Below are 25,633 nucleotides of genomic sequence, written 5' to 3' on the forward strand. Positions count from 1 at the left end.
TGCCCTTATTAAAAATTGTAGAAAGAGTGGAGGGGGTATGTTTATGTTAAGGTAAGTTGCATTATTCAGAGGATTTATTTCAAAACAGGCTACAATGTTTGTGAACAAGGAGAAATGTACATCCGTACCAGATTTGAATATCCATAATTCACCATTTCCTATAGTAAACATCAACAGATTTAACACCGGGGGGTATGTTAATACCATGTTGGAAAATACCAGTCTGAATATGTCCCAAATGGCACCCTTTTCCCTACATAGTCCTGGGTCGAAAGCAGTGCACGATCTTTAGATAGGCCCCAAAACTTTGACCAGATGAAATAGTCCCCCCTACCCTTTGAGGAAAAACACAGGCCTTATCCTTTCATCTGTCTCTCTTGCCTCATTGTATTGAATGTTGAATGGCTCTGATTGGATGCTCATTTGAACTTTAAGGTTACCTTAGTGTAAAAGAATGTGACTTAAATAAAGAGTATGATAACTAGAATAAAGTAACATCTTGTTTTTTTTTGTTTTTTTGTTACAGGATACTTTTGAAGGTGCCACATCCATTCAAACACCATGGACCTTCACTGACTAGTTTATGAATCAACACTCTTAGCAAGAGCCAGACAGTCTACTGCGCACTAATCAGTGTAGAAACACCTCTAACAGAAGGCTGTTCGAAACGAGCATTAAGCATTCATAACATCAAGGTGTAAAAGTTATTTGCAATCACTACAGAGGCAGCCGTGCTATGACACGGAACACTGAGGGGGCCCCAAGAAGGAGCAACCGATGCCATCCGCCCCCAATGACGCCCTACTCCATTATTAAAAACACCCTAATAAAATTAGATCAAATTAGAAAAGAGCCCTCATTAAATGCATGGCCTTGATGTCCGACTGCTTGAGAGCAAACAGATCATGAAAGCGTGAGATGAAAACTGCTTGTGACATACTTTCTTCCCCCCCTTCAGTACTCGCCAGGAATCTTATGAAAAGGTTCCCGCTTCGGCAAAAGAAGACAACTTTGGTTCTAAGGCTCGAGTCAGTTATCTGATCTACAAAGCCGAATTAAGTGGATATGGGTTTAGAAGTACAAGTTCATACTGCTTTACATTGGCCATCAAAGGCCTGACTGATGCTGTAGTAGGGCCTGACTGATGCTGCAGTAGGGCCTGACTGATGCTGGAAGTTGGGACAAGCTCAAGTATGATGGTGCACTGCATCAGATGCTCGATTCTTCAATATGTCAATGTTTGTGTTGTAATATGTCTCAAATTAAAAATACATTTAAAAAATACAGTACATACAGCACTATATTAAGCGTTATAGAGAGAACCGACACAATTGCAATAAACACATAGTAATTATCAAGAGTCAGATAAATTGCATGAACATTGGTCTTTAAAACAAGACCATCTAAAAAAGGGGGTGATTTTATTTTATTTTACAATTAAAAAAACATACAAACGTGGTCACAAATGAACGGGCGACACCGTCCATCAAACGTCAGCCTGAATGCAGGCTACTGACAGAACCGATGTGTGCCACAGTCGGTTCCACGGACCAGCGGGGCACACAGAGCTGGCCACTCACCCAAACATAACGGTGAGCAAATGTTAGGCTAGTGACATGGGAGCAACATTTGGCTGGGAGGCAGAGTAGCGTTGTTTTGGTTGAAAATCTATAGAACGGACACTATGTACCCCGACTGGGGTACAGTGAAGTGGATGTCAGTACTGGGTATTGGATTCTGTGATTTGGGAGAGTTTAAGATGAATGGTGTGTGGCATCTAGAAATGAGCCAGGCCTAACTCATTGCTGGCTGCAGAGGTTTGTACTTGTTATGTCTGTCTGCATGGCTCAAACCCATGTGACACACTGTTACACTGAACTATAGATGTGTGTGTGATCTGGACATTGTACTTGAGCTATTTTCATATGTGACGAAGCTATTATTTGCAGTACTACAGTTCAAATTCAGTTATTCAGTCACATTTTGGGAAATGCTCAAATGCCCTGTATCATCACACTTCATTAACCACGGGATCGCAAGTGGCAATGTCCTTTGGGAACATTGGGTACAGATTAAGACAGGCAGATAGACCTCCACTTTGCAGTATGATGAGGTGGGCAACAAAAAAAATGACAGAGAAAGGAGGTCAGTGAGCAGTGGAAGCTTTGCTGCCAGTTCCAAAACCCCCAGAGACAGACAACCCCATCATTCCTTTGTTCTACTTTTACAATGTGAGCTTTATCTTTACCATTAAAAATGATTCAAGAAAGTAAAACATACTGTATGTATTTTTTTTGGGGGGGGGGGGAGACTGGATTATAAATTGAGATTCAAATTCGCACCAAGGGATTGGCAGCAATATGCCTTGAAGCCTTCGAATCAAGGGGCTCACGTGTCTCCAACTGCTGACTAGGCTCGTATCCAAACCAAGGGGCAAGAAAACAAGGGCGTCAAGCCTGCTTCCAACACCGTACATGGGTGCATCCCATTAACTGGCAACCCACCCTGGCACTCACATAACCTCACACATCAATAAGACAGAGCTAAGATAGCAGGGTCCCCATCCATCTTCCCACTGCTCGTCTGCTTTGCCTTGTTAGGTGCACTAGCCTAAGTACCCAGGCATTCTAAGCCCCTGGAAGAACTACGAGATACTCCCAGTCACAGGCCCTAATGCCTTCCATGCCAGGGGAAGTTTCTCCGGGATTAATTCCAAGCGGAGGCATGCAGGATGGGGTGGGAGGGGGGGGGTACAGACGGGGATCAGTTCACATACACATTCCAGTGCGGTCCTGCGATATGCACTCCACCACGACATGGGTTTGATTCCCTGAAGCAGAGACAAATCAGTGTGTGTTTACTTTAAAATGACTACTCCCTCAAGAAGGCAGGTTGGTAGGGGGGGGGCGGGAGAGGTTGGTCATCCATCGAGAACACTGTGCGGCTGTTTAGTTGTGGGGCTGTAGCTAGTGAAGAGGGGCAGCGGTGGTAGTGGTAGGTGGGCCAAATGAAGGTATGGAGAAAGGCCGTAAATAAACAAAGAGAGGAAATGCGGAACATCAAGGAAGTGAATGTAAACACTATGATGGCTCTGCAGGAGCTAAATGAAAGACGGACCCCTGGGAAGGTTCCGGGGAGGCACATATGGGTGGGTTGTGGGGAGGATAGTGCAAATTATTTGGCTTGCTCTAAAAGGATTTGGCAAAAAGCAAGGGTTTTCGTTTCAGTCTCCTCCATCTCCACTAACCGAAGCTAAATTGTATGGATTTTTTCCCCTAATAATAATGTAAAATTAACATCTGTACAGAAAGACTCATGTAAAGGCCAAATTACAGAGGAGGAACTTGTTGATGCAATTAAAGCTTTTAAGGCTGTGGAAACTCCAGGGCTGGACGGCATACAAGTGGAAGTATACCAAACTTTTTTTTGATATACACAGAAGACCATTATTAGCATGTTTTAACCACTCCTATATAATGGTAGATTATCGACACACAACAAGGTCTGATTTCATTATTACTGAAACAGGACCCAAGTGGTATATATAAATATCCAGTCCATTAAAAAAATTGGAGGCCTCTTACATTTCAGTGTTTTAATGCAAAAATCCTAGAATTTAAAAAAATATTGTCAGATATTATTCATCCTAATCAGACAGTTTTTTTTACATGGACGATACATTGGAGATAATATAAGACAAGTAATGGAAACAATAGAATACTATGAAATATCGCGGACACCAGGTCTGGTTTTCATAACTGATTTTGAAAAGGCTTTTGATAAAGTACGACTGGAGTTTATATATAAATGCCTGGAATATTTCAATTTTGGGGAATCTCTTATAAAATGGGTTAAAGTTATGTATAGTAACCCTAGGTGTAAAATAGTAAATAAATGGCTACAACTCAGTAGCAGTTTAGATTTACAAACCAGAAAATCTAGTTATATATGGTTGTTAATCAAAGTTAGCTGGCTAACGCAGTGATCCTGCTTTGTAGTATACCCCTCAGCACCTACCCTGAGCTATTTGAGATCATAGTAGCAGAGAGTAAATATGCCTTTACCCCAATAGCCAAATAAAACCACAAACTAATGGCGTTGGGTACTGGAGATATACAAAGTAGACCCGCCTCACCTGAATGCTTTTAGTGTAAAAAATAACGTGTGTACATGTAGTAGCTTTTTTTACTAAATGGCAAGCTGTTACTGAATTAGGCCCATATAGTCTGTGATGAGTGAGATGAGAAGTAAGAAAGAGATAGTTGACTGCATCAGTACATCCAGTATATTCAAGTATGTGATTAAGTCAAATATCTTTCTAAAGACAACAATCGGAAAAATCAATTTTCATATCACTACTCCCGGTGGGCAAAACTGGGCTAAGCTGGCTGAAATGACGCAGTTACAGGTTGCATGTTTATTGGATTCTCACAGCAGTTGCTCTTCCATATCCTAAACGTATATGGTATAGCTATCCGTGTTGGAGTATAAAGTACTGTATCATTACTTTCAATCAGCCTATGTCAGCAATCTCTAGCAGTTTCTTGGCAAACCAAGTGGTCAACGTTAGGGGCTGCCAATAAAGCTCTCGTTGAGTTTTATTGAAAGTGGGATGGCCATGCTCTGGCTCCGCTGACTGGCCCAGTTGACTTGGATCAGCTGTTCAAATAAATCAAGGCCAGAACGCACCAGAAGCCCTTTTCAACCCGTGAACTTACCCCCGGCCAACATAACCCTTCACAGCTGAGCTCTAGGCAAGCTGCCACATGGAACCAAGATATGGGGTTTTTGTTTGCATAGATAAAGCACTGATGACATCTTTAAACAAGTTATGGGATTTATGGGTACTGTACGTCGGGCTGTTGTTTGATTAGCAACATGGTGCTCCAGGCTCGATCGTATCGAGCCCACGCAAGGAGGTCCCAGCTGAGATGGAACTGCTGGACTAGGACAATGTTGACTTTTGTTTGTTTCTTTTAGGGGGTCTGACATTTTGTTCAACTCCCCCATCTGGACTTCTCATGCTGGGAAACACGCCCACGTTCTTCTCCTTCTTTCCCTTAACAGCAAGCCTTGGAATTCGGGGGCAATTAAGTGTGTTAAGGCTCAGTTATTCAAATGTCTAACTTTTAAAGTAATACCTACCATATGCCTTGCAGCATGCAACAATGCCACTCTTAGAGGCTAAGGACCAGACGGGGATGTGACTGTGTCGTTACCAAACAACTTGGGACGAGTGTCCTAAATACAGCACAAGGATGGGATGGCCAAGAACCAAAACCTTTCAACTGCAGACTGTTGCTGTGTCTATCTATAAAAGGCTCAATCATGCATTCCCCTTTTCTTTTTTGTTAACTTCAGCATACTAAACACTGAACCCAAACTCAGTCCTGGAGGGCCACTATGTAAGCACTAGACTCTTCAAGAAATGTCTTAAATTTATGCAAATCTTTGGAATAAACTACAAAATCACCTGAAAAGGCAGCATCCATTCATTGAGAGCATAATTTTTTTTAAAGGTGAGTTGAAGACAATACCAGCATATACAGCAGTCGGGCATTGTTTGGAAAGGACAGGTGCTCGAGATAAGACTGTTTACTTTGTCACTGCATCTTACCACTCGTCTTACAGACAAAAGCAAGGAAAACAGTAGTAGGACCTCATCATCACCAAACAGTACAGCTGCAACACCAATATGATGTTAACAGCATACACAGGCCCGTGGACAAATGTCTCTGCGTGACGGTAACCGGTTGCCGAGTAACAAGAAACACAAAAGAAATGGGTCAGCACTCGGTTGATGACATCAGTTGTTTTTATTTATTTATTTTACCTTCATTTAACCAGGTAGGCTAGTTGAGAACAAAGTTCTCATTTACAACTGCGACCTGGCCAAGATAAAGCAAAGACAGTGCGACAAAAACAACAGAGTTACACGTGGGATAAACAAACGTACAGTCAATAACACAATAGAAAAATCTATATACAGTGTGTGCAAATGGAGTACGGAGGTAAGGCAATAAATAGGCCTTAGTGGCAAAATAATTACAATTTAGCAAATTAACACTGGAGTGATAGATGTGCAGATGATGATGTGCAAGTAGAGATACTGGGGTGCAAAAGAGCAACAAAAGTAACAATATGGCGATGCGGTAGTTGGATGGGCTATTTACAGATGGGCTGTGTACAGGTGCAGTGATCGGTAAGCCGCTCTGACAGCTGATGCTTAAAGTTATTGAGGGAGATATAAGACTCCAGCTTCAGTCATTTTTGCAATTCGTTCCATTCTTTGGCAGCAAAGAACTGGAAGGAAAGGCCGGCCAAAGAGGTGTTGGCTTTGGGGATGACCAGTGAAATATACCTGCTGGAGTGCGTGCTACGGGTGGGTGTTGCTATGGTGACTAGTGAGCTGAGATAAGGCGGGGCTTTACCTAGCAAAGACTTATAGATGACCTGGAGCCAGTGGGTTTGGCGACGAATATGTAGCGAGGGCCAGCCAACGAGAGCATACAGGTTGCTGTGGTGCGTAGTATATGGGGCTTTGGTGATAAAACAGATGGCACTGTGATAGACTACATCCAGTTTGCTGAGTAGAGTGTTGGAGGCTATTTTGTAAATGACATTGCCTAAGTCAAGGATCGGTAGAATCATCAGTTTTACGAGGGTTGCCACTCATAACACGGCTGGTTTTGGGCTCTTGCAACTTGTTGCTGTTGCAGACACTTTGAATCTGGGCACATAGGAGGGTGTGAACAAAACACAGAAGAACAAGCCATGTGCACGCACACAGCCCTAGTGTTCTCTTTCATTTCTATATTCATTTGATCAAATCAAATGTTATTTGTCATATGTGCCGAATACAACAGGTGTAGACCTTGAAATGCTTACGTACAAGCCCTTAACCAACAATGCCGTTGAGGAAAATACCTAAAAGTAACAAATAATTAAAGAGTAGCAGTAAATTAACAATACCGAGGCTATATACAGGGAGAACCATGTGCAGGGCACCGGTTAGACAAGGTAATATATACATGAGGGTAGAGTTATTAAAGTGACTATGTGTAGATAATAACAGAGTTGCAGCAGCGTAGAGGGGGGGGGGGGGGGGGTGGTGTAAGTAGTCTGGGTAGCCATTTGATTGTAGGTTCAATAGTCTTATGGCTTGGGGGTAGAAGCTGTTAGAAGCTTCAAGGGCCTAGACTTTGCGCTGCGGTACCGCAGAGAGAACAGTCTATGACTAGGGTGGCTGGATTCTTTTACAACTTTAGGGTCTTCCTCTGACACCGCCTGGTATAGAGGTCCTGGTGGCAGGAGGTTTGGCCCCAGTGATGTACTGGGCCGTACGCACTACCCTCTGTAGTGTCTTGCGGTTGGAGGCTGAGCAGTTGCCATACCAGGCAGTGATGCAACCAGTCAGGATGCTCTCGAAGGTGCAGCTGTAGAAACCTTTGAGGATCTGAGGACTCATGCCAAATCTTTTCAAATCAAATCTTGTCTCCTGAGGGGGAATAGGTTTTGTGGTGCCCTCTTCACAACTGTCTTGATGTGCTTGGACCATGTTAGTTTGTTGGTGATGTGGACAACAAGGAACTTGAAGCTCTCAACCTGCTCCACTATAGCCCCGTCGATGAGAATGGGGGCGTGCTCGGTCCTCCTTTTCCTGGAGTCCACAATCATCTCCTTAGTCTTGATCACGTTGTTGTACTGGTACCACACGGTCAGGTCTCTGACCTCCTCCCTATAGGCTGTCTCGTTGTTGGTGATCAGGCCTACCACTGTTGTGTCATCGGCAAACTTAATGATGGTGTAAAAGTCGTGCCTGGCCGTGAGTGAACAGGGAGTACAGGAGGGGACTGAGCACACACCACTGAGGGGCCCCCGTATTGAGGATCAGCGTGGCAGATATGTTGTTACCACCCGTACCACCTGGAGGCAGCCCATCAGGAAGTCCAGGATCCAGTTGCAGAGGGAGGTGTTAAGTCCCAGGGTTCTTAACTAACATAGGTGTTCCTTTTATCCAGGTGTGAAAGGGTAGTGTGGAGTGCAATAGAGATTGCATCATCTGTGGATCTGTTGGGGCGGTATGCAAATTGAGTGGGTCTAGGGTCTGGGATAATGGTGTTGATGTGAGCCATGACCAGCCTTTCAAAGCACTTCATCGCTACACCGTGAGTTCTACGGTTGGTAGTCATTTAGGCAGGTTACCTTAGTGTTCTTGGGCTCAAGGACTATGGTGGTCTGCTTGAAACATGTTGGTATTACAGACTCGGACAGGATGAAAACACTTGCCAGTTTGTCAGCGCATGCTCGGAGTACACGTTCTGTCAATCCGTCTGGCCCTGCGGCCTTGTGAATTTTGACTTCTTTAAATGTCTTACATCGACTGCGGAGAGCGTGATCACACAGTCATCTGGAACAGCTGGTCCTCTCATACATGTTTCAGTGTTACTTGCCTTGAAGCGAGCATAGAAGTAATTTAGGGTCACTGGGCAGCTCTCAGCTGTGCTTCCCTTTGTAGTCTAATAGTTTGCGAGCCCTGCCACATTTGACGAGAGTTGGAGCCGGTGTAGTACGATTTGATCTTAGTCCAGTATTGACGCTTTGCCTATTTGATGGTTCGTCGGGGGGCATAGCAGGATTACTTGTAAGCTTCCAGATTAGAGTCGCGCTCCTTGAAAGCGGCAGCTCTACCCTTTAGCTCAGTGCGGATGTTGAATGTGATCCATGGCTTCTGGTTGGGGTATGTACGTACAGTCACTGTGGGGACGATGTCATCGATGCACTTATTAATGAAGCCAGTGACTGATGTGGTGTACTCCTCAATGTGCTAGTCTGTGCTAGCAAAACAGTCCTGTAGCTTAGCATCTGCTTCATCTTACCACATTTTTATTGATCTAGTCACTGGTGCTTCCTGCTTTAATTTTTGCTTGTAAGCAGGAATCAGGAGGATAGAATTATGGTCAGATTTGCCAAATGGAGGGCGAGCTTTGTACACATCTCTGTGTGTTGAGTAAAGGTGGTCTAGAGTTGTTTTCCCTCTGGTTGCACATTTAACATGCTGATAGAAATGAGGTAAAACAGATTTAAGTTTCCCTGCATTAAAATCCCCGGCCACTAGGAGCGCCGCTTCTGGCTGAGCGTTTTCCTTTTTTCTTTTGGTGTTATACAGCTCATTAGGTCTTAGTGCCAGCATCAGTCCGTGGTGGTATGTAGACAGCTACGAAGATTATAGATGAAAACTCGCTTAGTAGATAGTGTAGTCTACAGCTTATCATGAGATACTCCGTGAAAGACTTTCTTAGATATCATGCACCAGCTGTTGTTTACAAATATACATAGACCGCCACCCCTTGTCTTACCAGAGGCTGCTGTTCTATCCTGCCGATGCAGTGTGTAACCCGCCAGCTGTATGTTAATCATGTTGTTGTTCAGCCACGACTCAGTGAAACGTAAGATATTACAGTTAATGTCCTGTTGGTAGGATATACGTGCTTTTAGTTCGTCCAATTTATTATCCAGCGATTGTACGTTGGCCAGGATGGCAAAGGCAGATTAGCCAATCGTCGGCGGATCCTCACAAGGCACCCCGATATCTTTCCAAAATATCTCTTCCGCCGTTTTCTCCTGCGACTTACGGGGATGAGGATCTGTTCGAGTGTCTGGAGTAAATGCCTCTCGTCAGACTCATTAAAGAAAAATGATTAGTCCAGTTCAAGGTGAGTAATCACTGTCCAGCAGCTCTTTTCAGTCATAAGAGACAGTAGCAGCAACAGTATGTACAAAATAAGTTACAAACAATGCGAAAAAAACAACAAAATAGCACGGTTGGTTAAGAGTAGAGGTCGACCGATTAATCGGAATGGCCGATTAATTAGGGCCGATTTCAAGTTTTTATAACAATCGGAAATCGGTATTTTTGGGCGCCGATTTGCCAATTTTTATTATTATTTATTTTTTTACACCTTTATTTAACTAGGCAAGTCAGTTAAGAACACATTCTTATTTTCAATGACAGCCTAGGAACGTTCTGCCTCGTTTAGGGGCAGAACGACAGATTGTTAACCTTGTCAGCTCGGGGGATCCAAACTTGCAACCTTGCAGTTAACTAGTCCAATGCTCTAACACCTGATTACAATGCACTCCACGAGGAGCCTGCCTGTTACGCAAATGCAGTAAGCTAAGGTAAGTTGCTAGCTAGCATTAAACTTATCTTATAAAAAATAATCAATCAATGACTGTCATTGCTCCAATGTGTACTTAACCATAAACATCAATGCCTTTCTTAAAATCAATACACAAGTATATATTTTTAAACCTGCATATTTAGCTAATAGAAATCCAGGTTAGCAGGCAATATTAACCAGGTGAAATTGTGTCATTTCTCTTGCGTTCATTGCACGCAGAGTCAGGGTATATGTAACAGTTTGGGCCGCCTGGCTCTTTGCGAACTAATTTTCCAGAATTTTATGTAATTATGACATAACATTGAAGGTTGTGCAATGTAACAGGAATATTTAGTCTCATGGATGCCACCCGTTAGATAAAATACGGAACGGAATAAACATTTTGTTTTTGAGGTGATAGTTTCCAGATTAGTCAAAGGTATATGGTTTAGAGAGAAATAGTCGACGCGTTATAATTCCTGTAATAACTTTGAAAGGGGTTCCTTCGTTATTTTACCGTTCATGTCTTCCATAGAGAATGTCTTGATCTACTTCAAATAAGGTCTGTGTTTCGTGCAGGCTTAAACCGCCTCGACGTTTTGATACCCGTGTAAATCTCACTAGGATAAGGTAACGTTTGTCAACATATTTTCATAAATCCACTCTAGAAAGACAGATTTTCGCTTATATTTAGCCAATATTGATCAGAGTTACCACAGTATAAAATTAGCAAGGTGGTGTAAGCCTACACGAAACACAGACCTTATTTTAAGGGAATCTAAAAATATCCTATGGAATAAATGAAGGAACCGCTTTTCAGATTTTGCTAGAAGGTGTCATGGGAATTATGACTCGCACTTTGGTCGTCAATTCTTACCATGCCCATTATTAAAATAGGATTTCCTGCATATAGAAATTACAGTTTTTGTTTTCAACATTCATCACAGGTAACTTAAACTCAATTTATATTTCAAACAGTTGAGAGTATTTGTCTCCTAAGCAGACTCTTCAGTATCATTGTCACTTCAGAGCTGTGTGTGTGTGTGTATTTATGTATTATATTAAGTTAAAATAAAAGTGTTCATTGTTCATTCAGTATTGTTGCAATTGTCATTATTACAAAAATGTGTGTGTGTATGATATATATATATATATACACTTTTTTTTTTTTAAATAAAAATCGGCCGATTAATCGGTATCGGCTTTTTTTGTCCTCCAATAATCGGTATCGGCTTTTTTTGTCCTCCAATAATCGGTATCGGTATCGGCGTTGAAAAATCATAGTCGGTCGACCTCTAGTTAAGAGCCCATAAAAACGGCAGCCATCCTCTCCGGCACCAGTGCTAAGGGCAGTGCTATGTCCAATGACAATGGTAGCAGAGACAGAGTAGGAGAGTGAAACGAGAAGACGGACAGGGGCTTTTTCCGCAAGCCTATTTTCCCGCCAGGATTTCCCCATAGAGCTTGAGGAAAGCCGTCTGTTGCATTGTCCGTTGAACAAAAAAATGAACCCCATTAGGTGGGAGCGAGGAGGAATCATCATTCATGCTGGAATGCTAATGAAAAAGAAAAAAAACGAGGGAAAGAGAGGCGGCAACTGAAGTCTCCTATGAATATGAAAAAGGAGAAGGGAAAAAAACAGAGCAGCAGGTAGCTTGATTGCATTGCAGTCGCTATGCTTTGCTTGAATGAAGTCAAGTCAGTCATCCCATATCAGGCTATAGCTTGGCCTAGTTGTCGAACAATAACACCTTTAAGGAGAAGTACATCCATCCACCCCCACATTTCGACCATCTGGTGACAGAGGGAGCACTGAACAGAGAGCTAGTGAGACTCCCCTCACACCCTACTGTGAGAGGGATGGGATGTGTAGCTAGCTATCCCCGGGTGTCCTCCCTGAACAAATGCCCACACTCTCCAACTGCCGAACTGATTGGGAGGTATTAGCATGTGTATAGAGGAAAGGGACACCATGACATTCAGTTTATCAGGACGGCAGATACAACACGATTGTGTCGCCCAAAATAACCCCGGTCCACGTTGCAACCCCCCAACTTCTGAGGGGCTGAAAGGGCCTTTAGAGGGGGAACAACAGGATTGAAGAAGGGCCTTTCAACTTATTCTGGGGGGACACAATAAAAGAACGGGGCCCCTTTAAGTTCATGAGGTTTAAAAAGGAAAATGCTAAGGAGGCAAAGGATCTGGTGCTTTCAGAGCCTCCAATAGGACCTTCTCTGGGCGGCATATTTTTGTCTTCCTGTGGATTGCAGCGAAAGAATAGGACAAAGGTATGGAGGGAGAATGATTTTTCATAGAGATCCGAATGTACAATGCAGTCTCGATTTCGGGCCTGCGTGTATGGGTGTACGTGCGGGTCTGTACATGCATGCGTGTCTGCATGTGTGCGTCTGCACTCAATTCATCTAACCACTCCCTTTCACTTGGGAGCGTGTTTTGAAAGCGTTACCAAGTCTGACGAGATCATCTGGGATCAACCAAAGTCTAAGAGAAACATCCTCGACAACAGCATGATGCTTCTGCTTAATCCTCAAGTACACCGCCACCAGTGCCTCTATTTAGACAGACTAGAGCGATCGGTCTCTAAGTCAATAAGTAACCCTTCCTAATCTGTTTTACACTGGTCTTAACTGTATAAACGTCTTACAATGCAGGGTTTGATGCCGAGGGCTTGATTCTGTGTGCTCAGAATCAAGCCCTGAAAACGTCTGCCTGGTGCAACCTAAACAGGCAAAAAGAGAAATCTTGTTCAGTTTGTTTAGACTCTAGGGTGTGGGGGGGGGGGGGGGGGGGGCTCTAAATAATGCAAAATTAATAATGATCCTACATGTTTAAAATGCAGTGGTATGTTTTACAGTGGTAAATATGAAAACAAATAACCCCTACCGCTCAGTCATGGTTTAAACCATATTTGTATGTGGTGGCATTGTCCAATCAGTAGTGCTGAATTTCAGCCACAGCTGAGCCCCTTTACACAGTTTCCTTTGTACTTCCTCATTTTTCGCCATTTGTTTCCAATGCGTCCTTTTAAAAAAACAGCCTATGATTTTATTCCAAAGCATTAGATTTATCCCTTGATTTATCATTGTTTGCTTTTGTCAGGTAGCTGTTTAGAGTGCTCATTGCTTTGTGTTTCAGGTGCACACGAGCACTGGTGTTCTCCGTGCCCAAAAGTCGATTTAAAATAAATAAATATTTGTTTTCTTTCAGCTGATGGTTGACAATATCACTAGACAACTAGCCAAAAGCTGGACACCAATGCGCATCCAATCCATCCAACAAGTATACGTTAATTACAGTAGGCGTATAGTTACCTCTTTCGGTTAGAATCATTCGATTTTGCAATGGCATAGGCCTAAATTATTTTGGATTTGTGTACACGAGAACTGTTTTCATGGCGAAACGTTACGTAGGCATAGTTACACATACAGGACATTTCCCGAGACCTCTTAAGATCAATGATTCATACAGGGTTTAAGTTCAATTGTTAAATGCTTAATAATGACAAATAACACGGTCATAATTGTAATTATGTTAATTGTGTTTTATGTCACACAATCTGTAAAGACTCCAAGCATTAATACATTAAGCACTATTTATTTTTACCAGTACACACTGGCTACCAGTAGTCCTATTTGAAGTTCACAGTAATACACATTGTAGCCTAGTTTAGTAAGTTGACCGTGTGACCATCACGTTTTCCCCAGGACAGTTTGACGCATTTTAGGTGTCCCGACTTATCAGACCACAGTTTTTTTTTAAATTTGTCTATTAACTAAATGGCAATCACTGAATGTAACAGATGTCCATTTCCATTCATAAAATGATGCAAGTACACACGCAGTTTGTATACTGGAATTATTTTAGAGTGGACGAACGTGCACAGGTAGCCTACTTTTTTTTATTGATTTGTTGGACAGTCAGATGAAAATAACATGACGGGTTGTGTTCATGCCACAATAAAAAGGTCATTCATTTTTACTGTTTAAATTTCATGTTGATTATTAGGCTCATAAAAAATCAAATGTGCAAGAGTGTGCACTCAATAAAGACCACCCCCCACCCTCCCGAATGCCCCTGGGTATTTCGCACTGTGCTTCAGAGTCACACGTGACACCAAAGATCGGAGTCAAGGAGTCGACGCAATATTAAAACTAGCGTTAATGTCACTTATCGTTTCAGAGTGCATCGAATGCCACACAAAATAGCACGCAACAATGGTTTAAGCGTCAGAAGAACGTCAATGAAAGCCAGTCCCAGTGGTTACAATTTTATGATTACTTTGTCAGTCTTTTGCTCAATCACGCAACAGCAGGTGCGTGAGAACTTCTAGACGGCTCGTCTCATCAAAACATATTTTGGTTGAGGGTTAGACACCCCTCTCATTGGTCGAAAAATATATGTGGTTCCCATTATACTAATCCATATTTAACACAAACACGAATCACCGGCGGTTGTTCTCCACACCCCATTGAAAACTTTCCATATTTCATATCTGTATTTTTAAAATAGATCTCTGTGGGTGAGAGAGGAGATGTGTGTGTGTGTGTGTGTGTGTGTGTGTGTGTGTGTGTGTTGGGGGGAGGGGGGGGCTGCCAGCGTTTCAGTCTGGTGGAGTGCTGTAGATCACTGCCTCCCAAATCAGACAGCTGTCAATTATGTGTTGTCTGTGGGCAGAGAGAGGACAAGAGACAGAAATAAGACCGAGTGAGGCCGAAATGGACAGAGGCAAAGTAAAGAGAAGGAAAGGAATAAGAGTGGGAGTGATAAAGATGGACAGAGAGGGAGAAACAGCAATATGGGGAATAATAAGAGTGGGAGGGATTCAAATGGAGACCGAATGACAGACATGGAAGGAGAGAGAGAACAGGAGAAAGACAGTCTTTGGATCAAACCTTTGTCTCCGAACACCAAACAGATCCTAATACATATTTGGACACGTTCACTCTGCAGCCACAACAACCAGAGACTAACAAGACCCTCTTGACCCCAGATTGTTTGTCATCAACATACACTACATACATTACACCAGTTCAGCTGACACTTGGCATTGCGCATGGTAATCCTAGGCTTGCGAGTGGCTGCTCAGCCATGGAAACCTATTTCATGAAGCTCCCGACAAACCGGTATTGTGCTGACATTGCGTCCATAGGTAGTTGTAACTCGATAGTGAGTGTTGCAACAGAGGACAGATGATTTTTTACACTCTGCGCTCTTCAGCATTCGGCGGTCCCGTTCTGTGAGCTTGTGTGGCCTACCACTTAGCGGCTGAGCCGTTTTTGCTCCAAGACATTACCACTTCACAATAACCGGATTTACAGTTGACCGGGGCAGCTCTAGCAGGACATAAATTTGATAAACTGAATTGTTGGAAAGGTGGCATCCTATGACGGTGCCATGTTGAAAGTTAATGAGCTTTTAAGGAAGGCCATTCTACTGCTAATGTTTGTCTATGGAGAATTTCTTATTTATTTCACCTTTATTTAACCAGGTAGGCAAGTTGAGAACAAGTTCTCATTTACAATTGCAACCTAGCCAAGATAAAGCAAAGCAGTTCGACACATACAACAACACAGAGTTACACATGGAGTAAAACTAACATACAGTCAATAATACAGTCGAAAAATAAGTCTATATACAATGTGAGCAAATGAGGTGAGATAAGGGAGGTAAAGGCAAAAAAAGGCCATGGTGGCAAAGTAAATACAATATAGCAAGTAAAATATTGGAATGGTAGATTTGCAGTGGAAGAATGTGCAAAGTAGAAACAGAAATAATGGGGTGCAAAGGAGCAAAATAAATAAATACAGTAGGGGAAGAGGTAGTTGTTTGGGCTAAATTATAGATGGGCTATGTACAGGTGCAGTAATCTGTCAGTGAGAATGCATGGCGGTGTACTCGATTTTATACACCTGTCAGCAATGGGTGTGACTGAAATAGCCAAATCCACTAGTTTGAAGGTGTCCACATACTTTTGTATATATAGTGCAGTTTCCACTTGAAAGAGGGGGTGTGGCAATGTAACTGTCACGTGACACCATTCATTTCTATGTGAAGAAAACCAAATTAAAATCAGTTAAGATGGCATCTCACGGAAACATAACATGAGTGGTTTGAGCTACTCCAGAAAGTGAGGTTGCAGGCTTGCTCTGTGTTTCCCCTTCTCATTGAGTAACTCAAGGCCGACCCGGGGTACTGCAGGGCGCCAATACAAACTAAATTATCCTCATAACTTCTTCTGTGTGCGATTTTAAAATAATTGGTTCAATGACAATGGGTCTGAATACTTTCCGAATGCACTAACTTTTTCCACATTTTGTTACGTTACAGCCTTATTCTAAAATTGATCAAATAAAAAAAACATTCAATCTACACACAATACCCCATAATGACAAAGCGAAAACAGGTTTTTAGAAATGTGTGCAAATGTATTAAAAATAAATTGAAATTCCTTATTTACATACAGTGGCAAGAAAAAGTATGTGAACCCTCTGGAAATACCTGGACTTCTGCATAAATTGGTCACAACAATAGACAAACACAGTCTGCTTAAACTAATAACACACCAACAATTATATGTGTTCATGTATTTATTGAACACACCGTGTAAACATTCACAGTGCAGGGTGGAAAAAGTTTAATAACTGGTTGACCCTCCTTTTGCGGCAATAACCTCAACCAAACATTTTCTGTAGTTGTGGATCAGATCGGCACAACGGTCAGGAGGAATTTGACCATTCCTCTTTACAAATCTGTTTCAGTTCAGCAACATTTTCTGGATGTCTGGTGTGAACTGCTCTCGAGGTCATGCCCCAGCATCTCAATCGGGTTGAGGTCAGGACTCAGACTGGGCCCCTCCAGAAGGCGTATTTTCTTCTGTTGAAGCCATTCTGTTGTTGATTTACTTCTGTGTTTTGAGTCTATGTCCTGTCGCATAACTCAACTTCTGTTGAGCTTCAATTGGTGGACAGATAACCTTACATTCTGCTGTCTTGATAAACTTGGGAATTCATTTTTCCGTCGATGATAGCAAGCTGTCCAGGCCCTGAGGCAGCAAAGCAGCCCCAAACCACGATGCTCCCTCCACCATACTTTACAGTTGGGATGAGGTTTTGATGTTGGTGTGCTGTGCTTTTTTTCTCCACACATAGTGTTGTGTGTTCCTTCCAAACAACTCAACTGTAGTTTCATCTGTCCACTGAATATTTTGTCAGTAGCGCTGTGGAACATCCAGGTGCACTTTTGCAAACTTCTGAATGTTTTTTTGGACAGCAGTGGCTTCTTCCGTGGTGTCCTCCCATGAACACCATTCTTGTTTAGTGTTTGAGGTATCGTAGACTCGTCAGAGATGTTAGCAAGTTCCAGAGATTTCTGTAAGTCTTTAGCTGACACTCTAGGATTCTTCTTAACCTCATTGAGCATTCTGCTCTTGCAGTCATCTTTGCAGGAAAGCCACTCATAGGGAGAGTAGCAACAGTGCTGAACTTTCTCCATTTATTTACAATGTGTCTTACCGTGGACTGATGAACATCAAGGCTTTTAGAGATACTTTTGTAACCCTGTCCAGCTTTATGGAAGTCAACAATTCTTAATCATAGGTCTTCTGAGATATCCTTTGTTCGAGGCATAGTTCACATCAGGCAATGCTTCTTGTGAATAGCAAACTCATTTTGTGAGTGTTTTTTTTAATAGGGCAAGGCAGCTCTAACCAACATCTCCAATCTCGTCTCATATACTGAACTCCAGGTTAGCCGACTCCTGACTCCAATTAGCATTTGGAGAAGTCATTAGCCTAGGGGTTCGCATACATTTTCCAACATACACTGTAAATGTTTAAATTATATATTCAATATAGACAAGAAAAATACAATAATGTGTGTTATTAGTTTAAGCACACTATGTCTATTGTTGTGACTCAGATGAAGATCAGATCAATTTGATGACCAATTTATGCAGAAGTCCAGGTAATTCCAAAGGGTTCACATATTTTTTGTACATAAGTATACATAAGTATTCAGACCCTTTGCTATTAGACTCGAAATTGAGCTCAGGTGCATTCTGTTTCCATTGATCATCCTTGATATGTTTCTACAACTTGATTGGAGTCCACAAGTGGTAAATTCAATTGATTGAATATAATTTAGGAAAGGCACACACACACACCAGTCTATACAAGGTCCCAGTTGACAGTGCATGTCAGAGCAAAAACCAAGCCATGAGGTCAAAGGAATTGTCCGTAGAGCTCCATGACAGGATTTTGTTGAGGCTCAGGGGAACGGTACCAAAACATTTCTGCAGCATTAAAGGTCCCCAAGAACACAGTGGCCTCCATCATTCTTAAAAATGGACGAAGTTTGGAACCACCAAGACCCTTCCTAGAGCTGGCCGCCAGGCCAAACTGAGCAATCGGGGGAGAAGGGCCTTGGTCAGGGAGGTGACTAAGAACCTGATGGTCAGTGACAGAGCTCTAGAGTTACTCTGAGCAGATGGGAGAAACTTCCAGAAGGACGACCAACTCTGCAGCACTCCACGAATCAGGCCTTTATGGTAGAGTGGCCAGACGTAAGCCACTCTTCAGTAAAAAGCACATGACAGCCCGCTTGGTTAGCCAAAACGCACCTAAAGAACTCTCATACCATGAGAAACAAGATTGAACTCTTTGACCTGAATGCCAAGCATCATGTATGGAGGAAACCAGGCATTGCTCATTACCCTACGGTGAAGAATGGTGGTGGCAGCATCATACTGTGGGGATGTTTTTCAGCGGCAGGGACTGGGAGACTAGTCAGTATCGAGGGAAAGATGAACGGAGCAAAGTACAAAGAGAACCTTGATGAAAACCTGCTCCAGAGCGCTCAGAACCTCAGACTGGGGCGAAGGTTCACCTTCCAACAGGACAACGACCCTAAGCACACAGCTAAGACAACGCAGGAGTGGCTTCGGGACAAGTTTCTGAATGTCAATTCAGTGTGGACCAGCCAGTGCCCAGACTTGAACCCGATTGAACATCTCTGGAAAGACCTGAAAATGGCTGTGAAGCGACGCTCCCCATCCAACCTGACAAAGCTTGAGGGGATCTGCAGAGAAGAATGAGAGACTCCAAATGTTTTTCCATTCACTATAACAGAGGATCCTGTTGTTTTCTGCTAACAATGCATGATGTACTGCTGTCGGCCTTAAACTTCCATGGCTTCAATGAGAGGGGGCAGTCCTTCTCCCCTGTATGCAGTTGGCCACCACGCAATGCAAACATTTTGCAATGGGAAAAAAAACGGTTTCTTATTGGACAAGTACAGGTAGTGCCTCCCTGTTTCAGTCTGTGTTATTCTGTTTGTTACCTAATAAATATGACCTAGTTACCCACCATTTGCAGAGGAAAGCAGTGCCAGCCACAAGTTGAGTGATCTGTTGGACTGGTGACCGAGTGTGATAGCAATAATTCACATAGGTTTGAAGTGAAATAGTGCAGGAAAGAGGGATGGGTAACAAAATGATTAGGCGACAATGGAATGGGGAAGAGAGTGGAAGTATATGAGGTAGAGATAAACCGAGAGAGATGGAGATTGCATGGTCGCAGTGAGTATGTTGATGCCTCTCTTCTTCCGTCTCTAGGCAACAACCAACCGATTGGACTATGTTCTTCAGAGAGAGCAACCGGTCGGCTGGGAAGGCGTGCACCGTATCATTGAAGAGGAATTTGATTGACAGAATGTGCCTCTCCGTTTGGCTTAAGGCCTGTCGGGAAAACATTTTAGAGGGGGATAGACTGTAATTTAAGGCTCTTTCAAGCCTGCATAAAGTGTGGCAATGCTTCAACACATCTGTTGGTTGGGTGTGTGTGTGTAGGAAAGAGTGGGAGTGTTGGTGGGGGGGGGTTGGGAGGGGGGGGATAGCCAGCAGATGTTTCTACCACCTGACACTCCCATGTTAAAGAAGTGACGTGCCATCTGTTTTGCAGCCCGCTGTGCCAAAGTCAAAATGATACGAGTTCGTGGTCCACTTGAGTAAAAAAAGGGAGTGTTGCATTTGTGTGAGTGGGTTGAAGGGGTAGTGAAGGGGGGAGGGGCAGCATTTTTTCCCCCTTCAGAGGCCCCTGTGTGAAGGAGATAAGCTGGAAGAAAAAGATGAGATGGTGCCTTAGCTTTCAATATTTATCATGCTGTATTCACCCAGTCTATTCACCCCCATCTTCGACAGACTGGTAAGAGTCTAAAAGCAGGAAAACGTTCATACCCGTCGGCCTAGCACACACTAATCCATGCTAAAGTGTGTGTGTGTGTGTGTGTACAGGCATGGTAAAAAATAAAAAAAATACACACAAATGATCATAAACTTTGTAACTAGCTGAATGAAAGGTTTTGCTCCAGAGAAAGCCTAACTGTCTAGTTGAATGTAGAGCAAGTTATTTCCATTCCTTTGTATGCTAGTGGAGGGGTATGGTATGTCCATTCATCATCTAGGGAGAGAAGAAACAGAGCAGTCTAACTTTTACAAAGTCAACCAGGCTTGCTTGATCATCAACCAGGCTTGCTTGATCATCAACCAGGCTTGCTTGATCATCAACCAGGCTTGCTTGATCATCAACCAGGCTTGCTTGATCATCAACCAGGCTTGCTTGATCATGCAAATATCCTCTACTATACGGCGAAAATACAAATAAAACGCTTTGTTTGTTTTCACGGACTCTCAAAACTCTCCTCCTAAATCCCATCTAACACACGCGCAGGGGCGGCGCAGCGCGCAACGCTAACGGCGTAAGCAATTTAGCCATCGCTAGCTTTAATTACCGTCTCCCCCCTCCGAGGAGCCAGAACACCTGCACTATGTCAGCTCTGAAGTGGATGGGAAGCGTGATGCTAATGACAGACAGACTGGGGGTTCTCTTGTGGTGGTTATGGCAGCGTATTAGACATCGCTGTATGACATGTAGGTCTCGCTGAGAGAGTACAGTCGGTCTTTGAAGGGACTGGAGCTTTAAGGCTAGACCCAAAGCATTGTAGTTGGTTGGCCTCCAAGCTCTAGCCTGTCCGCATGTCTGAGCTGTATAGTAGGCTGTAGACAAATCCTGTGGTGGTCGTCATGGCCACAAGAGTTGGCAAGGCAGCAAAAACAGACTTGGTTTTTCTTGGTCTTTTTACAGGCCACACATGTACAAGAGCAACCCGTACAAGTGCGAAAATGGAAATATGTTTTTTTTGCATATAGCAATGAGACGGCCAGGGATCAGACATTACTGACACCTACCCCGGAGCAATTGAGCAAGGCACGTATGCCTAAGGGCAGATCAACAGATTTTTCACCGAGTCGGCTCTGGGACTCGAACTAGCAACCTTGTGGTTACTGGCCCAATGCGCTAACCGCTAGGCTATCTGCCGCCCTGAGATAGGGTGCAGAGTGAGACAGGGTGTGTGAGTCGTGTGAGTCACTGACTGGATTTTCAGAACTCCCTTTTACAGTATGTTTGTTTTCCTGTTCCAGACTGATAGCAAACGAGCACATGTGTACATGGTGAATTTGTACAGCCAAACAGATGATGTTTCTACAAACTAACCAGTGGCCATAGCAGTGTTTTCCACAAGCACATGGAGTAGCCAGCCAAATAGAAATAGTAGCCAGCCAGGCTCCCCCGGGCTGGGGGGGGTTCTGATTTTCTTTGCAGAACAAGCTTTATTTTGGTGGCTTCTGGTACATTCAGGAAATTTGGGATGCACGATATCGGTGAACATATCAGAATCGTCCGATATTAGCTAAAAATGCCAACATGGACCCGATGTCTAGTTTAACGCCAATGTGCAAAACCGATGTCAAAGCTGATGTGCATACTTATATAAACGTAGGTACTGACGCCACGTAAACTGTAGCGCTATACGTGCAACACAGCATTCCTAACCTAGCCAACGATGTCTGCTGAGTGGATCGAGCGGTCAACAAGTCAAGCAGTCATTTGAAAGAGTAAGAACATTTCAGCGAGACAACTCAAATGGGAAATCCATTAAAGCCAAGATAATGGAATTCATTGCCCTTGACAATCAACCGTTCTCTGTCGTGGGTGATGTTGGCTTTTGCCGACTGGTCGAACACCGGTGCGCTATTTTTCAGATGTTGCCCTACCGCAGTTACACAGTGATGGCGTCGCTGCTATTAGCTTCACGACTGACATTTGGACCAGCGATATCAGCCGCATGAGCATGCTGAGTCTGACAGCACAGTGGGTCGTCGAGGATTTCGTACTGAGGAAAGTCGTATTGCATGCTCATGAATGTGCTGGTTGTCATACCGCTGCTGCCATTTCAATGACATTTGAGAACATGTTTGAAACATGAACACACTAGCTAGCTCTAGTCGAACAACTGACTCAAAATATATGCTCATCGACTGCTACTGCAGCAGGCGTGATACCCTCTGTCATGGCATTGAAACACCCGCTCAACAAAACTGACGACACAGGCTGTGAACAAGCGATTCGGTGGCATTCTCTCTTTACTGTGTCGCCACCATGCTCGATGCCATGTACAAGGACCGCCACTTTGATGCAGACAAGAAACCAGGGTTTACGTGAAATGTTACATACACAGCTGGACAAGATGGAAACGGACACAGTGACAGTGCGCACCGAGGAAGAGAGGCCACGGACAGACAGAGCTGAAACTTAACTGCTTGACATGTATGATGAAATCCTGGTTGAGAATGAAACGACTGAACAAATGAACAACGAAACAGCACAGCAAGTAAGTGAAAGAAATAGGTTTTGATTATGTTTTACTGGTAATGGGGACATACGTAAATGCCAACAAAATCACTTTTTGGTCAGTGTTGTGTGTGTAACCTTTAACAAGACAAGTCAGTTTAGAACAATTTCTTATTTACAATGATAACATTCAGCCAAACCCGGCCAACGCTGGGCCAATTGTGAGCCGCCCTATGGGACACCCAATCACGGCCGGATGTGATACAGCCTGGATTCGAACCAGGGACTGTAGTGACACCTCTTGCACTGAGATGCAGTGGCTTAGACCGCCGCGTCCATGTGTGTGTGAACTACTTAACTGTACTGGAATGCTTAAAATGGCCGTCTAAATGTTTAAAATCGGTTATCGTTTTGGGGTTTTTTGCAAGGAAAATATTGGATATCGGTATCGTCCAAACATGTTATATCGGTGCATCGCTAGAGGAAATAACACCGATCAAATGTTTTCACACTTTTACAGTGTTACTTGCATCAGCTGTTGTACAATATGACATAAATTACAAAGAGTCTGCGGACATCCACAGGCGTCAAGCTTCCTTTTAAGATGCACTTTCTAAGCTATTTGCAATACAGGTGTTAAACGTGGGCTTTGCTACACAGAAAGCAGTAGATGACTACTCCATTGTCAACACTTGGATTAAAATCATTAGACGTATATCAACATCTTCGAAAATGTCACATACAGAGTCGTGAAAAAGTATTTCCCCCCTTTCTGATTTTTTTTCTATTTTTGCATACTTTTGATACTGATACTTCAATCAAACCCTAATATTAGATAAAGGGAAACTGAGTGAACAAATAACAACAATTACATACTTATGTCATAAACAAAGTTATGCAATATCGAATGCCCTGTGTGAAAAAGTAATTGCGGCCTTGCACTCAATAACTGGTTGTGCCACCTTTAACAGCAATGACTGCACCCAAATGCTTCCTGTAAATACATTTCATTTTCAGTTTATTATTTTTTTTTAAAACTACGGTTCCCTTTGTCTAATATTATGTTTTGGTTGAAGATCTGAACATTCAGTATAAAATAAAAAAAATGCAATTAGAGATTATCAGAAAGCGGGAAAAATACTTTCACAGCACTGTAAGCATCATTAGCATTTAAGAAACAATTAAATCTGTTTATTTTATCACGCTCAGTGCAGAAATGTTACAGTAGCCACAGCGCACACAGCACACCCAGGTAAAGAGAGGTAGGACCGAACAGCAGACTCAAACCAGCAGTGTTTCACTGTTGTCACTCACTTTGTGACTGACAGGCGCTGTCCTATGATGTTCAACCTCTGTCAGGTATCTCGCTCCATACTTCTCCCGCTAAAATGAAAGATATGCATCTTCAAGCGATCTGTGGATAGGACTCCTGTATCAGTAGGATCGTAAGAAAATCCATACGGAAATTGTTAGGATCGTAAGAAAAGCCATGCGTGAAACGTAAACATTCAAATTCATCTGTGAACATACAAACACCATGTTACGATTACAGACTAACATTTTAGGCTCGAACAAATCTTCTTGCAATTCTAATATCTTTGAGTTTTAGCAGTTTCATTTAAAAAAAAATTGGCCTGTGAGGAGTGCTACCATTCTCTGGGCTCTGTCTGCAAGCATAACACAGTAAAAAAAAACTGAAGTCAGGGAATACCGGAAAGAGGTATCCTGCACATTTTCAAGTTAAGGCTCCATTTTAAGGCCTCATGAGTGGCGCAGCAGTCTAAAGCACTGCATCGCAGTGCTTGAGGCGTCACTACAGACCCGGGTTCGATCCCAGGCGGTGTCATACCCGGCCGTGACCGGGAGTCCCATAGGGCGGCGCACAATTGCCCCAGAGTTGTCCGGGTTAAGGGAGGGTTTGGCCGGGGGTGCTTTACTAGGCTCAACGCACTCTAGCGACTTCTTGTGGTTGGCTAGGCGCATGCAGGCTGATTTCGGTCGTCAGTTGATTCATGTTTCCTCTGACACACTGGTGCAGCTGGCTTCCGGGTTAAACGGGCAGGTGTTAAGGAGCGCGGTTTGGCGGGTCATGTTTCGGAGGACGCATGACTCGACCTTCGCCTCTCCCGAGCCCGTTGGGGAGTTGCAGCGATGAGACAAGATGGTAATTGGATATCACGAAATTGGGTTGAAAAGGGGGGTAAAACACAAACAAACACTCCATTCTCTACTACTCCTCAGTTGAGGTACCTTCACATTTAGTTAGCTAATGTCATGGCTTAGTTTGCCAACGCAAGTCTAGATAGCACTAGTGTAACAGTATAACTTTAAACCGTCCCCTTGCCCCGGCACGGGCGCGAACCAGGGACCTTCTGCACACATCAACAACGGTCGCCCACGAAGCATCGTTACCCATCGCTCCGCAAAGGCCGCGGCCTTTGCAGAGCAAGGGGAAACCCTACTTCAGGTCTCAGAGCAAGTGACGTAACCGATTGAAATGCTATTAGCGCGTACCCGCTAACTAGCTAGCCATTTCACATCCGTTACACTAGCTGTACTATGCCTACAACAGTGAAGTTTCAGTCCGCTAGGTACAGTGGGGCAAAAAAGTATTTAGTCAGCCACCACTTGTGCAAGTTCTCCCACTTAAAAAGATGAGAGGCCTGTAATTTTCATCATAGGTACACTTCAACTATGACAGACAAAATTAGGGAAAAAATCCAGAAAATGACATTGTAGGATTTTTAATAAATTTATTTGCAAA

The 25,633-nt window shown here is 43.3% G+C and overlaps 1 protein-coding gene across 2 annotated transcripts in view; it reads right to left on the reverse strand.

The window, feature by feature from the left end:
- Positions 1–25,633, reverse strand: part of LOC120032530 (signal-induced proliferation-associated 1-like protein 2) — a 94,991-nt gene that overhangs the window by 56,653 nt on the left and 12,705 nt on the right. The gene's annotated exons all lie outside the window — the stretch shown is intronic.

Source organism: Salvelinus namaycush, chromosome 39, assembly GCF_016432855.1.
Source record: "Salvelinus namaycush isolate Seneca chromosome 39, SaNama_1.0, whole genome shotgun sequence".
Lineage (NCBI taxonomy): Eukaryota > Metazoa > Chordata > Actinopteri > Salmoniformes > Salmonidae > Salvelinus > Salvelinus namaycush.